Source organism: Pseudophryne corroboree, chromosome 12 (genome assembly GCF_028390025.1).
Source record: "Pseudophryne corroboree isolate aPseCor3 chromosome 12, aPseCor3.hap2, whole genome shotgun sequence".
In the NCBI taxonomy this organism is placed as follows: Eukaryota; Metazoa; Chordata; class Amphibia; order Anura; family Myobatrachidae; genus Pseudophryne; species Pseudophryne corroboree.
The window spans coordinates 102,622,581-102,635,969 of NC_086455.1; the positions used below are offsets into that span (position 1 = coordinate 102,622,581).

At 46.8% G+C, this 13,389-nt stretch overlaps 1 protein-coding gene across 2 annotated transcripts in view; it reads left to right on the plus strand.

Annotated features, from left to right (window-relative positions):
* The first annotated feature begins 7,634 nt into the window (after nt 1-7,634).
* Nucleotides 7,635-13,389, plus strand: part of LOC134980841 (zinc finger protein 354C-like) — a 55,633-nt gene continuing 49,878 nt past the window's right edge. The window contains exons 1-2 of one of the 2 annotated variants that reach the window (XM_063947827.1): nt 7,635-7,825; nt 10,356-10,579. The gene's annotated coding sequence lies outside the window, so the exon portion shown is untranslated. The remainder of the gene's footprint in view (nt 7,826-10,355; nt 10,580-13,389) is intronic. The other variant, XM_063947826.1, reaches the window with a different exon arrangement.

The window sequence follows — 13,389 nt, forward strand, 5'->3', positions numbered from 1 at the left end:
TTTAGTAAGGGATTTCGCCACACCTTTAGTGTCAGTGCTTGAGTGAATTTGTAATTCCATGGCTGCTCCAACAAAGTTGGTGCCTCTGTCATACCATATGTGTTTTACAGGGCCACGGCAGCACCACAGAGCTGAGGAGCAGCGTTAGTCTATTATATGGCACCGTCTGGAGCCCTCCAGTGGCTGCCGGCAGCACCACAGAGGTGAGGAGCAGCGTTAGCCTATTATATTTATAGATGACAATCAGTCCCCTGGGTGTGCCAGTCCTCCAGCACCACAAAATGTAACAAACAGAAAGCAAAATATGCAAGAAAGGGTATTATTATGGGTAGGCTTACCATACTATGGGTGGTATTCAATTAGTTTCGGTAATCTCTAATCTCGCTATCGGATTTACTCACTGCATATTCAATTGCGGGCCGTTTTCAAGGCATTTTGCCAGTGCCTTTTCACCCTTTTTTTTGTGAAAAGGCATTGGCGAAAAAATGTTTCTCAAAATCAGCAAATCCACATGTTTTCTCCCCTGCGGTGGTGAAAAACGTGGGCTGTTTCCACAGGCGCAGGGCAGGTGAGAAAACGTGGATTCGCCGATCCACGTTTTTCACTTTGGCTCAATTTTTCAACTAGGCGAAAAAACAGCCCTGCTATTGAATAGGGCAAATCCCATTTCGCCCTAAAAATAGCGAAAAAAGTCCTTTCGCGTAGCATTTTACCTGGTTTTAATTAGAGATGAGCGCCTGAAATTTTTCGGGTTTTGTGTTTTGGTTTTGGGTTCGGTTCCGCGGCCGTGTTTTGGGTTCGACCGCGTTTTGGCAAAACCTCACCGAATTTTTTTTGTCGGATTCGGGTGTGTTTTGGATTGGGGTGTTTTTTTCAAAAAACCCTAAAAAACAGCTTAAATCATAGAATTTGGGGGTCATTTTGATCCCATATTATTATTAACCTCAAAAACCATAATTTCCACTCATTTTCAGTCTATTCTGAATACCTCACACCTCACAATATTATTTTTAGTCCTAAAATTTGCACCGAGGTCGCTGGATGACTAAGCTAAGCGACCCTAGTGGCCGACACAAACACCTGGCCCATCTAGGAGTGGCACTGCAGTGTCACGCAGGATGTCCCTTCCAAAAAACCCTCCCCAAACAGCACATGACGCAAAGAAAAAAAGAGGCGCAATGAGGTAGCTGACTGTGTGAGCAAGATAAGCGACCCTAGTGGCCGACACAAACACCGGGCCCATTTAGGAGTGGCACTGCAGTGTCACGCAGGATGTCCCTTCCAAAAAACCCTCCCCAAACAGCACATGACGCAAAGAAAAAAAGAGGCGCAATGAGGTAGCTGACTGTGTGAGTAAGATAAGCGACCCTAGTGGCCAACACAAACACCGGGCCCATTTAGGAGTGGCACTGCAGTGTCACGCAGGATGTCCCTTCCAAAAAACCCTCCCCAAACAGCACATGACGCAAAGAAAAAAAGAGGCGCAATGAGGTAGCTGACTGTGTGAGTAAGATAAGCGACCCTAGTGGCCGACACAAACACCGGGCCCATTTAGGAGTGGCACTGCAGTGTCACGCAGGATGTCCCTTCCAAAAAACCCTCCCCAAACAGCACATGACGCAAAGAAAAAAAGAGGCGCAATGAGGTAGCTGACTGTGTGAGTAAGATAAGCGACCCTAGTGGCCGACACAAACACCGGGCCCATTTAGGAGTGGCACTGCAGTGTCACGCAGGATGTCCCTTCCAAAAAACCCTCCCCAATCAGCACATGACGCAAAGAAAAAAAGAGGCGCAATGAGGTAGCTGTGTGAGTAAGATTAGCGACCCTAGTGGCCGACACAAACACCGGGCCCATTTAGGAGTGGCACTGCAGTGTCACGCAGGATGTCCCTTCCAAAAAACCCTCCCCAATCAGCACATGACGCAAAGAAAAAAAGAGGCGCAATGAGGTAGCTGTGTGAGTAAGATTAGCGACCCTAGTGGCCGACACAAACACCGGGCCCATTTAGGAGTGGCACTGCAGTGTCACGCAGGATGTCCCTTCCAAAAAACCCTCCCCAATCAGCACATGACGCAAAGAAAAAAAGAGGCGCAATGAGGTAGCTGTGTGAGTAAGATTAGCGACCCTAGTGGCCGACACAAACACCGGGCCCATTTAGGAGTGGCACTGCAGTGTCACGCAGGATGTCCCTTCCAAAAAACCCTCCCCAATCAGCACATGACGCAAAGAAAAAAAGAGGCGCAATGAGGTAGCTGTGTGAGTAAGATTAGCGACCCTAGTGGCCGACACAAACACCGGGCCCATTTAGGAGTGGCACTGCAGTGTCACGCAGGATGTCCCTTCCAAAAAACCCTCCCCAAACAGCACATGACGCAAAGAAAAATAAAAGAAAAAAGAGGTGCAAGATGGAATTGTCCTTGGGCCCTCCCACCCACCCTTATGTTGTATAAACAGGACATGCACACTTTAACCAACCCATCATTTCAGTGACAGGGTCTGCCACACGACTGTGACTGAAATGACGGGATGGTTTGGACCCCCACCAAAAAAGAAGCAATTAATCTCTCCTTGCACAAACTGGCTCTACAGAGGCAAGATGTCCACCTCATCATCATCCTCCGATATATCACCGTGTACATCCCCCTCCTCACAGATTATCAATTCGTCCCCACTGGAATCCACCATCTCAGCTCCCTGTGTACTATGTGGAGGCAATTGCTGCTGGTCAATGTCTCCGCGGAGGAATTGATTATAATTCATTTTAATGAACATCATCTTCTCCACATTTTCTGGATGTAACCTCGTACGCCGATTGCTGACAAGGTGAGCGGCGGCACTAAACACTCTTTCGGAGTACACACTTGTGGGAGGGCAACTTAGGTAGAATAAAGCCAGTTTGTGCAAGAGCCTCCAAATTGCCTCTTTTTCCTGCCAGTATAAGTACGGACTGTGTGACGTGCCTACTTGGATGCGGTCACTCATATAATCCTCCACCATTCTTTCAATGGGGAGAGAATCATATGCAGTGCCAGTAGACGACATGTCCGTATCCGTAATCGTTGTCAGGCCCTTCAGTCCGGACCAGATGTCAGCATCAGCAGTCGCTCCAGACTGCCCTGCATCACCGCCAGCGGGTGGGCTCGGAATTCTGAGCCTTTTCCTCGCACCCCCAGTTGCGGGAGAATGTGAAGGAGGAGATGTTGACAGGTCGCGTTCCGCTTGACTTGACAATTTTCTCACCAGCAGGTGTTTCAACCCCAGCAGACTTGTGTCTGCCGGAAAGAGAGATCCAAGGTAGGCTTTAAATCTAGGATCGAGCACGGTGGCCAAAATGTAGTGCTCTGATTTCAACAGATTGACCACCCGTGAATCCTTGTTAAGCGAATTAAGGGCTCCATCCACAAGTCCCACATGCCTAGCGGAATCGCTCCGTGTTAGCTCCTCCTTCAATGTCTCCAGCTTCTTCTGCAAAAGCCTGATGAGGGGAATGACCTGACTCAGGCTGGCAGTGTCTGAACTGACTTCACGTGTGGCAAGTTCAAAGGGCATCAGAACCTTGCACAACGTTGAAATCATTCTCCACTGCGCTTGAGACAGGTGCATTCCACCTCCTATATCGTGCTCAATTGTATAGGCTTGAATGGCCTTTTGCTGCTCCTCCAACCTCTGAAGCATATAGAGGGTTGAATTCCACCTCGTTACCACTTCTTGCTTCAGATGATGGCAGGGCAGGTTCAGTAGTTTTTGGTGGTGCTCCAGTCTTCTGTACGTGGTGCCTGTACGCCGAAAGTGTCCCGCAATTCTTCTGGCCACCGACAGCATCTCTTGCACGCCCCTGTCGTTTTTTAAATAATTCTGCACCACCAAATTCAAGGTATGTGCAAAACATGGGACGTGCTGGAATTTGCCCATATTTAATGCACACACAATATTGCTGGCGTTGTCCGATGCCACAAATCCACAGGAGAGTCCAATTGGGGTAAGCCATTCCGCGATGATCTTCCTCAGTTGCCGTAAGAGGTTTTCAGCTGTGTGCGTATTCTGGAAAGCGGTGATACAAAGCGTAGCCTGCCTAGGAAAGAGTTGGCGTTTGCGAGATGCTGCTACTGGTGCCGCCGCTGCTGTTCTTGCGGCGGGAGTCCATACATCTACCCAGTGGGCTGTCACAGTCATATAGTCCTGACCCTGCCCTGCTCCACTTGTCCACATGTCCGTGGTTAAGTGGACATTGGGTCCAGCTGCATTTTTTAGGACACTGGTGAGTCTTTTTCTGAGGTCCGTGTACATTTTCGGTATCGCCTGCCTAGAGAAGTGGAACCTAGATGGTATTTGGTAACGGGGGCACACTGCCTCAATAAATTGTCTAGTTCCCTGTGAACTAACGGCGGATACCGGACGCACGTCTAACACCAACATAGTTGTCAAGGCCTCAGTTATCCGCTTTGCAGCAGGATGACTGCTGTGATATTTCATCTTCCTCGCAAAGGACTGTTGAACAGTCAATTGCTTACTGGAAGTAGTACAAGTGGGCTTACGACTTCCCCTCTGGGATGACCATCGACTCCCAGCAGCAACAACAGCAGCGCCAGCAGCAGTAGGCGTTACACGCAAGGATGCATCGGAGGAATCCCAGGCAGGAGAGGACTCGTCAGAATTGCCAGTGACATGGCCTGCAGGACTATTGGCATTCCTGGGGAAGGAGGAAATTGACACTGAGGGAGTTGGTGGGGTGGTTTGCGTGAGCTTGGTTACAAGAGGAAGGGATTTACTGGTCAGTGGACTGCTTCCGCTGTCACCCAAAGTTTTTGAACTTGTCACTGACTTATTATGAATGCGCTGCAGGTGACGTATAAGGGAGGATGTACCGAGGTGGTTAACGTCCTTACCCCTACTTATTACAGCTTGACAAAGGGAACACACGGCTTGACACCTGTTGTCCGCATTTCTGTTGAAATAGTTCCACACCGAAGAGCTGATTTTTTTGGTATTTTCACCAGGCATGTCAACGGCCATATTCCTCCCACGGACAACAGGTGTCTCCCCGGGTGCCTGACTTAAACAAACCACCTCACCATCAGAATCCTCCTGGTCAATTTCCTCCCCAGCGCCAGCAACACCCATATCCTCCTCATCCTGGTGTACTTCAACACTGACATCTTCAATCTGACTATCAGGAACTGGACTGCGGGTGCTCCTTCCAGCACTTGCAGGGGGCGTGCAAATGGTGGAAGGCGCATGCTCTTCACGTCCAGTGTTGGGAAGGTCAGGCATCGCAACGACACAATTGGACTCTCCTTGTGGATTTGGGATTTCGAAGAACGCACAGTTCTTTGCGGTGCTTTTGCCAGCTTGAGTCTTTTCAGTTTTCTAGCGAGAGGCTGAGTGCTTCCATCCTCATGTGAAGCTGAACCACTAGCCATGAACATAGGCCAGGGCCTCAGCCGTTCCTTGCCACTCCGTGTGGTAAATGGCATATTGGCAAGTTTACGCTTCTCCTCCGACAATTTTATTTTAGGTTTTGGAGTCCTTTTTTTACTGATATTTGGTGTTTTGGATTTGACATGCTCTGTACTATGACATTGGGCATCGGCCTTGGCAGACGACGTTGCTGGCATTTCATCGTCTCGGCCATGACTAGTGGCAGCAGCTTCAGCACGAGGTGGAAGTGGATCTTGATCTTTCCCTAATTTTGGAACCTCAACATTTTTGTTCTCCATATTTTAATAGGCACAACTAAAAGGCACCTCAGGTAAACAATGGAGATGGATGGATACTAGTATACAATTATGGACGGACTGCCGAGTGCCGACACAGAGGTAGCCACAGCCGTGAACTACCGTACTGTACTGTGTCTGCTGCTAATATAGACTGGTTGATAAAGAGATGTTGTAGTATGTATGTATAAAGAAGAAAGAAAAAAAAACCACGGTTAGGTGGTATACAATTATGGACGGACTGCCGAGTGCCGACACAGAGGTAGCCACAGCCGTGAACTACCGTACTGTACTGTGTCTGCTGCTAATATAGACTGGTTGATAAAGAGATGTCGTAGTATGTACGTATAAAGAAGAAAGAAAAAAAAACCACGGTTAGGTGGTATACAATTATGGACGGACTGCCGAGTGCCGACACAGAAGTAGCTACAGCCGTGAACTACCGTACTGTGTCTGCTGCGACTGGATGATAAATAATGATATAAAAAATATATATATATCACTACTGCAGCCGGACAGGTATATATATTATATAATGACGGACCTGCTGGACACTGTCTGTCAGCAGAATGAGTTTTTTATAGAATAAAAAAAAAAACACCACACAAGTGAAGTCACACGACGAGTGTTTAACTTTTTCAGGCAATCACAATATAGTATACTACTAACTATACTGGTGGTCAGTGTGGTCAGGTCACTGGTCAGTCACACTGGCAGTGGCACTCCTGCAGCAAAAGTGTGCACTGTTTAATTTTAATATAATATGTACTCCTGGCTCCTGCTATAACCTATAACTGGCACTGCAGTGCTCCCCAGTCTCCCCCACAATTATAAGCTGTGTGAGCTGAGCACAGTCAGATATATAATATATACATAGATGATGCAGCACACTGGGCTGAGCAGTGCACACAGATATGGTATGTGACTGTCTTGTACTCCTGGCTCCTGCTATAACCTATAACTGGCACTGCAGTGCTCCCCAGTCTCCCCCACAATTATAAGCTGTGTGAGCTGAGCACAGTCAGATATATAATATATACATAGATGATGCAGCACACTGGGCTGAGCAGTGCACACAGATATGGTATGTGACTGAGTCACTGTGTGTATCGTTTTTTTCAGGCAGAGAACGGATATATTAAATAAAACTGCACTGTCTGGTGGTCACTGTGGTCAGTCACTAGTAAACTCTGCACTCTCTTCTACAGTACACCTAAGCTCCAGTAAATCAGGTCAATCTCTCTCTCTCTCTCTCTCCTAATCTAAATCACTGTACTCCCTAACAGCTGCTCCCCGTCCCCAATCCTCCCCACAATTATAACTAAGTCACTCAGTCTTTACTCTTTTCTACTATAACGGAGAGGACGCCAGCCACGTCCTCTCCCTATCAATCTCAATGCACGTGTGAAAATGGCGGCGACGCGCGGCTCCTTATATAGAATCCGAGTCTCGCGAGAATCCGACAGCGTCATGATGACGTTCGGGCGCGCTCGGGTTAACCGAGCAAGGCGGGAAGATCCGAGTCGCTCGGACCCGTGAAAAAAAACATGAAGTTCGTGCGGGTTCGGATTCAGAGAAACCGAACCCGCTCATCTCTAGTTTTAATCAGTCACAGAACCTGTGTGATTCATGAGCGTACCGGTTTAAAGGTCTAGTGTGGTAAGCCTAGTTATGGGCTGTTCACCTCTATATTTTTCAAATCATATTATTTATTTTGGGCCTTCTGTAATATCCTCAAACCCTCATGCAGTTTACAATGATTACCATAAAGTAACCGACTAACAATCTTTCTGACATCCTGTCTGAACAACGCTTGCAACTTCAGCAGCTGCACTCACTGAATGCTGTGGTATGTGTTATAATTGCAGAATGTGACAATGAAACTACGTTTCCCAGAATGCTCTGTATTGTCATGTGACTCTTTCAGCCAATCGCTGGAAACGTGCTGGAAAGCCTTGCTTCCTGTTTCCCGAAGATTTGAGACAAGAGGCAGATCCCATAGAAGGAAGTACATACACTGTATACTGTACAATACAACACCATACACGTGACACATGGATGGATGAAGGTGAATGATACGCATAGAGATGGGAGAGGCATATAATGTGTGGTAATGTATTACGTTATATAAAGATACTGGATTGATAATGGGAATTTTTATTTCTATTTTTTCTAAATGCTTTGGTTACTAGTAATGCGTTATTGTGCATCATTCCTTATCGCTCTTGTGCATCTTTGCATTTATTATGCCTTCATTAGATTGCAGCTACTGTACTGTACGTGTGTGTTTTCCAATAGAAGACAATATGTCTGCAATTCTGTGTGCATTTATATGTTTACTTCATGTGCAGTGAGGGCTTCCAACATTAAATTATTTATATACACACCATTTTAGGAACATCCCTTTTTATCCTGTTCATTTAGATGGATGCATCAAAAACTCTGTTGTAGGAGAATTCTTCTTATATTTAAAGCAAGAAAAAAAAGTATTCTGTTGTTAAAACCAGCTTATACACCATCTGCTCACCAGCTCCGCCTGTTCCGTTATACTTACCACCTTTTGTTCCTGGTCCTATTTTTTTTTCTTCTTGTCAATGCCGTAGCACATGCATTTACTACTAGTTATTTATATAGCGCACACATATTCCACAGGACTTTTACTGAGAATATTTGGCCATTCACATCAGACCCTGTCCCAGTGGGGCTTTCATTCTAAGCATACACCGTAAAGCATACAGACACAGGCACCACAGGGTTAATTTTGTTGGGAGCTAATTAACCTACCAGTATATTTTTAGATTGTGGGAGGAAACTGGAGTACCTGGAGGAAACCCCTGCAAGTATGGGGAGAATATACAAACTACACACAGTTAAAGCCGTGGTGGGAATTGAACCTATGACCTCAGTGCTGTGAGGCATTACACCGTCCGTGCTGCCTGAATATTGCACCTAACGTACATGGCGCTTGCAGTGGGAGCTGGAGCGCGCACTGTGCAAATTAGATTTGACGTGCACATGCTACTGACGCAATTGGGTCATCACCCAAACGTGTGTGATGACAAATTTCTTGGTATCCTTACAACTCATTGAAATAATGCTTCAAAACTCGTGAAATTAAAACCTATTGTCTTATGTATTACCTGCATGCCTTTTGTCATGTCATAGAATAAAGAAACTGAAAAGACTTAAATTATTATTAGTCACTGTTGTTTGGTAGCATATTATTCTGCACCGCAATGAACAATGGACCAGAGAAAGCAAAGTAGTGAGTTATATGAATAGATCTGAAAGAAAATTCTAGACAAGCATGTTAAAGGCTATAAGACTATGTACAATCAGCTTGATGTTCATTTGCCTACAGTTGCAAATATTAAGAAGTTTAAAGTCTGGGACTTTAACCAACCTCCCTGGACATAGCCACAAGAAGAAAATTGACCCCAGATTAAACGGAAGTATAATGATTATATTGTATATGATTATATTAGAAAAAGAGCCAAGGAAAACTTCCAAAGAGATGCAAGCTGATCTCCAAAGTCAAGCTACTTCAGTGTCTGATCGCACCATCCAACGCTTTTTGAGCAAGAGAGGGCTCCATGGAAGTAGACCCAAGAGGACTCCACTTCTGGGGGGGGGGGGGGGGGTTTGCAAAAATGCAAACTGACACAATGCTTCTGGGGCAATGTCCTGGAGATTTCTGGCAAGTCACATCAGCTGTACTGTATATTCACGCATTAAAAAAAGAACTTTCAAGGACAGGAACACTAGACCTACTGCGAAACATGAATGAGGCTCTGTTATGTTTTTGGAGCTGCGTCTGGCATAAGGTGCTTTGAATCTGAATTGTAATCAAATATGGGGTATATTCAATTGAAGTCGAAAGCTGCCATCTGTCAAAAAGACGTCAGTTTTCGACTTTTTAAGGTCGAATCGTGATTCGACCTATTCAATATAACCCAAAATTTTTCGAGTTGTCAAAAAGCACGTGGATCGGCGGAATAGCTACCGATCCACCTGCTTGTGTCGAAAACGGGGCCCTTTTTGACCATCTCAGTCCGACATAAAATAATGTCGGACTGAGATGTGTGACCCAGTGGAAGAGAGGTGGAATAGCCGCAGGGAGACGGGAGACAGCCGCGGGCATATAGGGAGATTAGCGCTACAGCACAGCGCTGCAGCAGGATGTCGCACAGCCGCGCCGCTCACGGCAGCGTCCACCTGGCTCCAGCAAGTGACGTCACGCTTGCTGAAGCCGGGTGGACACTGCCGTGAAGTCGGGCGGCTGTGTGACATCCTCCTGCAGCGCTACTGTAGCGCTGATCTCCACCGTCTGCCGGCGGCTCTCCCCGCGCCCCCCCACTCCTCCTCTGGGTCCCTCATCTCAATTCGACTTGAAAAAGTCGAATTGAGATGAGATTAAATAGGAGTTGTCGGATCCATTCCGACAAATGCATGTCGGAATGGATCCGACGCTAATTGAATATACCCCTATGGGTCCCATCATTTCTGCCATGTCATTTTCATGTGTTGTATTTAAATATTCTGTTGAATCAAATACAAAGTCTGATTATTATTATTTTTATTAAATATGGAATAAACAATCATGGGTGCCAATTACTTTTCTAACTTTCATGTTATTGCAGATAAACATAAGTAATCTCCTTCAGAAAAAGAGAAAGGGTTGCACAGGTGTGGAGATGGTTGATGAGTACACAACTACTGAGATTAAGCTGCTTCCCAGGCAAGAGCTCTTAGCGGCCTAAGGAGAACAATTTTGAATGGGATCCACAGATTACAGACAGGAGTAGTTTTATCCTGTGGCTCCCTTGAAACCAGTATAAAAGGCTGTATCCTTTTCTGGAAAGAGGTAAACTTATCTTCCCCCTCCTATATTTTTCTCTCTCCCTCTCGCTCTTTCCTGATGCAGAGTTGCACATCTTGTAATGTTTCGCACTGTTCATGCTCTATTGCCAAACTCACACATCTGTATCTACGAGTGATACATAGGGTGGAATTCAGTCAGATGCAGTAATCTACCAAAGGGTGGTACCCTTGGGCTTTAACAACTGGGGCTATTCAATTAGAGACCCTTTTTCTTGGCTAGTAAATTACCGCATTTCCAGGCGTTAATACACAGAATTCGGGATCATTTCCTGGACCTGTGGGTTAACACTGTTATGGCACCCGAAAACAGGTCTGTTAAAGAAATCAGTGATTTCTTTTTGAGCCTTTTACTGCAGCGTCTCCTAAGTGCTATGCCACAGGTTGTGTTTGAAAAATGACAGGAGCTGATTGGCTGGTACTTTGGGCCTAATTCAGAGTTGATCGCAGCAGCAAATTTGTTAGCAGTTGGGCAAAACCATGTGCACTTCAGGGGGGGCAGATATAACGTGCAGAGAGAGTTAGATTTGGGTGGGGTGAGTTCAAACTGAAATCTAAATTGCAGTGAAAAAATAAAGCAGCCATTATTTACCCTGCACAGAAACAATATAACCCACCCAAATCTAACTCTCTCTGCACATGTTATATCTGCCACACCTGCAGTCCACAAAGGGGGTCATTCCGAGTTGATCGTAGCCCTGTCAAATTTTGCAGGGTTACGATCATGTCCATAGACATGCGGGGGACGCCCAGCGCAGGGCAATCCCGCCCCGCATGTCAGTGCCGGCCCCCCCGCAGAAGTGCAAAAGCATCGCACAGCGGCGATTGCTTTTGCACCTTAGTAGTAGCTCCCGGCCAGCGCAGCTTTAGCGTGCTGGCCGGCAGCTACTCGTCGCTCCCCGGCCCGCCCCGGCCACGCCTGCGTTGGCCGGACTGCGCCCACGAAACGGCAGCCAAACGCCGGCGCATGCGCAGTTCTGACCCGATCCCGGCGCTGCAATAAACTGCAGCGTGCGATAGGGTCAGAATGACCCCCATAGTTTTGCCCAACTGCTAACAAATTTGCTGCGATCCACTCTGTATTACCCCCTTTATCTCCAGCGAATTTATCTCCATCCAAGGCTTAGTAAGTAGACCCCTTAGGACTGGGGCAGTGAATGCTGATGACAGCTATGCCCACAACCAGATGGATCAGTCTGTGCAGTTACATAAGTGTACAACTATGCATGCGGATGAATATCTACATTTCTGCAGCGGGGTACATTGGTTTCCACAGGGAAACATTGGGGTGTAGAGATGGATCTTGATCCAGGCACCAACAGGCTAAAGCTTTTGAGGCCTCCTCTGTAACCCCGCCTCCAGGCACTGTGAGCTGAGTTTCGAGTTGGTGCCCTGCAGAGCAGGTCACCTAACGGGGCTGCACTGGGCAGCTCTGGAAAAGCTTTAAATTGAAGACTTCAAGGGCCACAGCACTTACATGTCAGGGTGACATTCTGTGCTGCGGCTCCTTCACCTCCCCAGCGGCGTTGCATACTCCCGCTGGTTCAGTTCCCAGGTACTTGCGGCGGGGACGCTCCGGCATTGGGCACACGGTCGCAGCGCTCTCCTGGTTTGAGTGGCTGCTACGAAGGGAGGAGGTAAGAGGGTCCCCCAGGTGGGACCCTCCATTAAATTGCGTTCCGATCGCAGTCTAGGGAGACTGACTGCGACACTGGCGTGGACACTGTCACTGAGCAGGGACCCCATTATATCCACCAGGTCATAGGAGTACAGGTCGGGTGTACTAATGCCCACTTTAATAAGACTCCATAGTACCAGGTGGTGAGGACCAGCATAGGGAAGCCGGCGCTTGACCTGTAGCCCCTTCCCCGGCTCAGGGCGCCATCTACTGCTGGTGTTCCCGTCCTGGAGCTGCCTCACACTCTCCCTCACTCCCTGACTGAGATGCTGGTCACCATCTTCTAAGCATAGCTGCGACTGATCTCCGGGACTGCAGGTCAAGGTCTCCCCTGTAAATCCGCTTGTACGTCAGCGCTGTGATTTTACAGACACTTAAGTATTCTACATGTCAATATTAAGACGGCATTAGATAAGAACATGTGTACCTGTGCCAGAATACATTGAATATATTTTGTATGAGTATTCTGATATATACATCCGGTCTCAGACCGCGCTTTGTTATATATAATTAGTCCAGTGCAGTTTTATTGTCTTACTAAAATAATTATCTGCATTGTCACTGTGACTGTGTGTGCCTGTATCTGCTGTGTGGATTTCACTTTCAGTGTATCCCAGCTTTGTCTATCACTGTATTCTGTACCCAAAAGGACTAAGTGCATCAGGGTCTCATATATAGTGTTTCACAGTATTTACCAACTAAGGTATTCTATTGTGTACACAGCCACATAATACCGGATTTAATCGCTGGTGTTGTGTACTGTGTCTGCAGTCACCTACTAGGGAATTTATTCGCAAGGTTTTGTACTCTGTCTGGCTGTATCGTACTAATACGCTCTGTTGTTACATAACTGAAAATGTCTAACACAAAGGTCGGGAAATCCGAGGACGCTCCAAGGTTTTGTATGATGGTTTGTGTACTATGTGCCATACATCTCCCAGTCAGTCTGCAGCTCCTGTAACCAATCAGGAGCCACCTTGGGCGGCATTCTCAACTATGTTAAATATACCTGTGACACGCCTTATGGGACCTCCTGTACCATTACAGTCACATCTTGTCCCTGTGGTAAATCCACCTTGGATGGATAATTTGTCTACCCAGTTGCAGCAATTGAATCA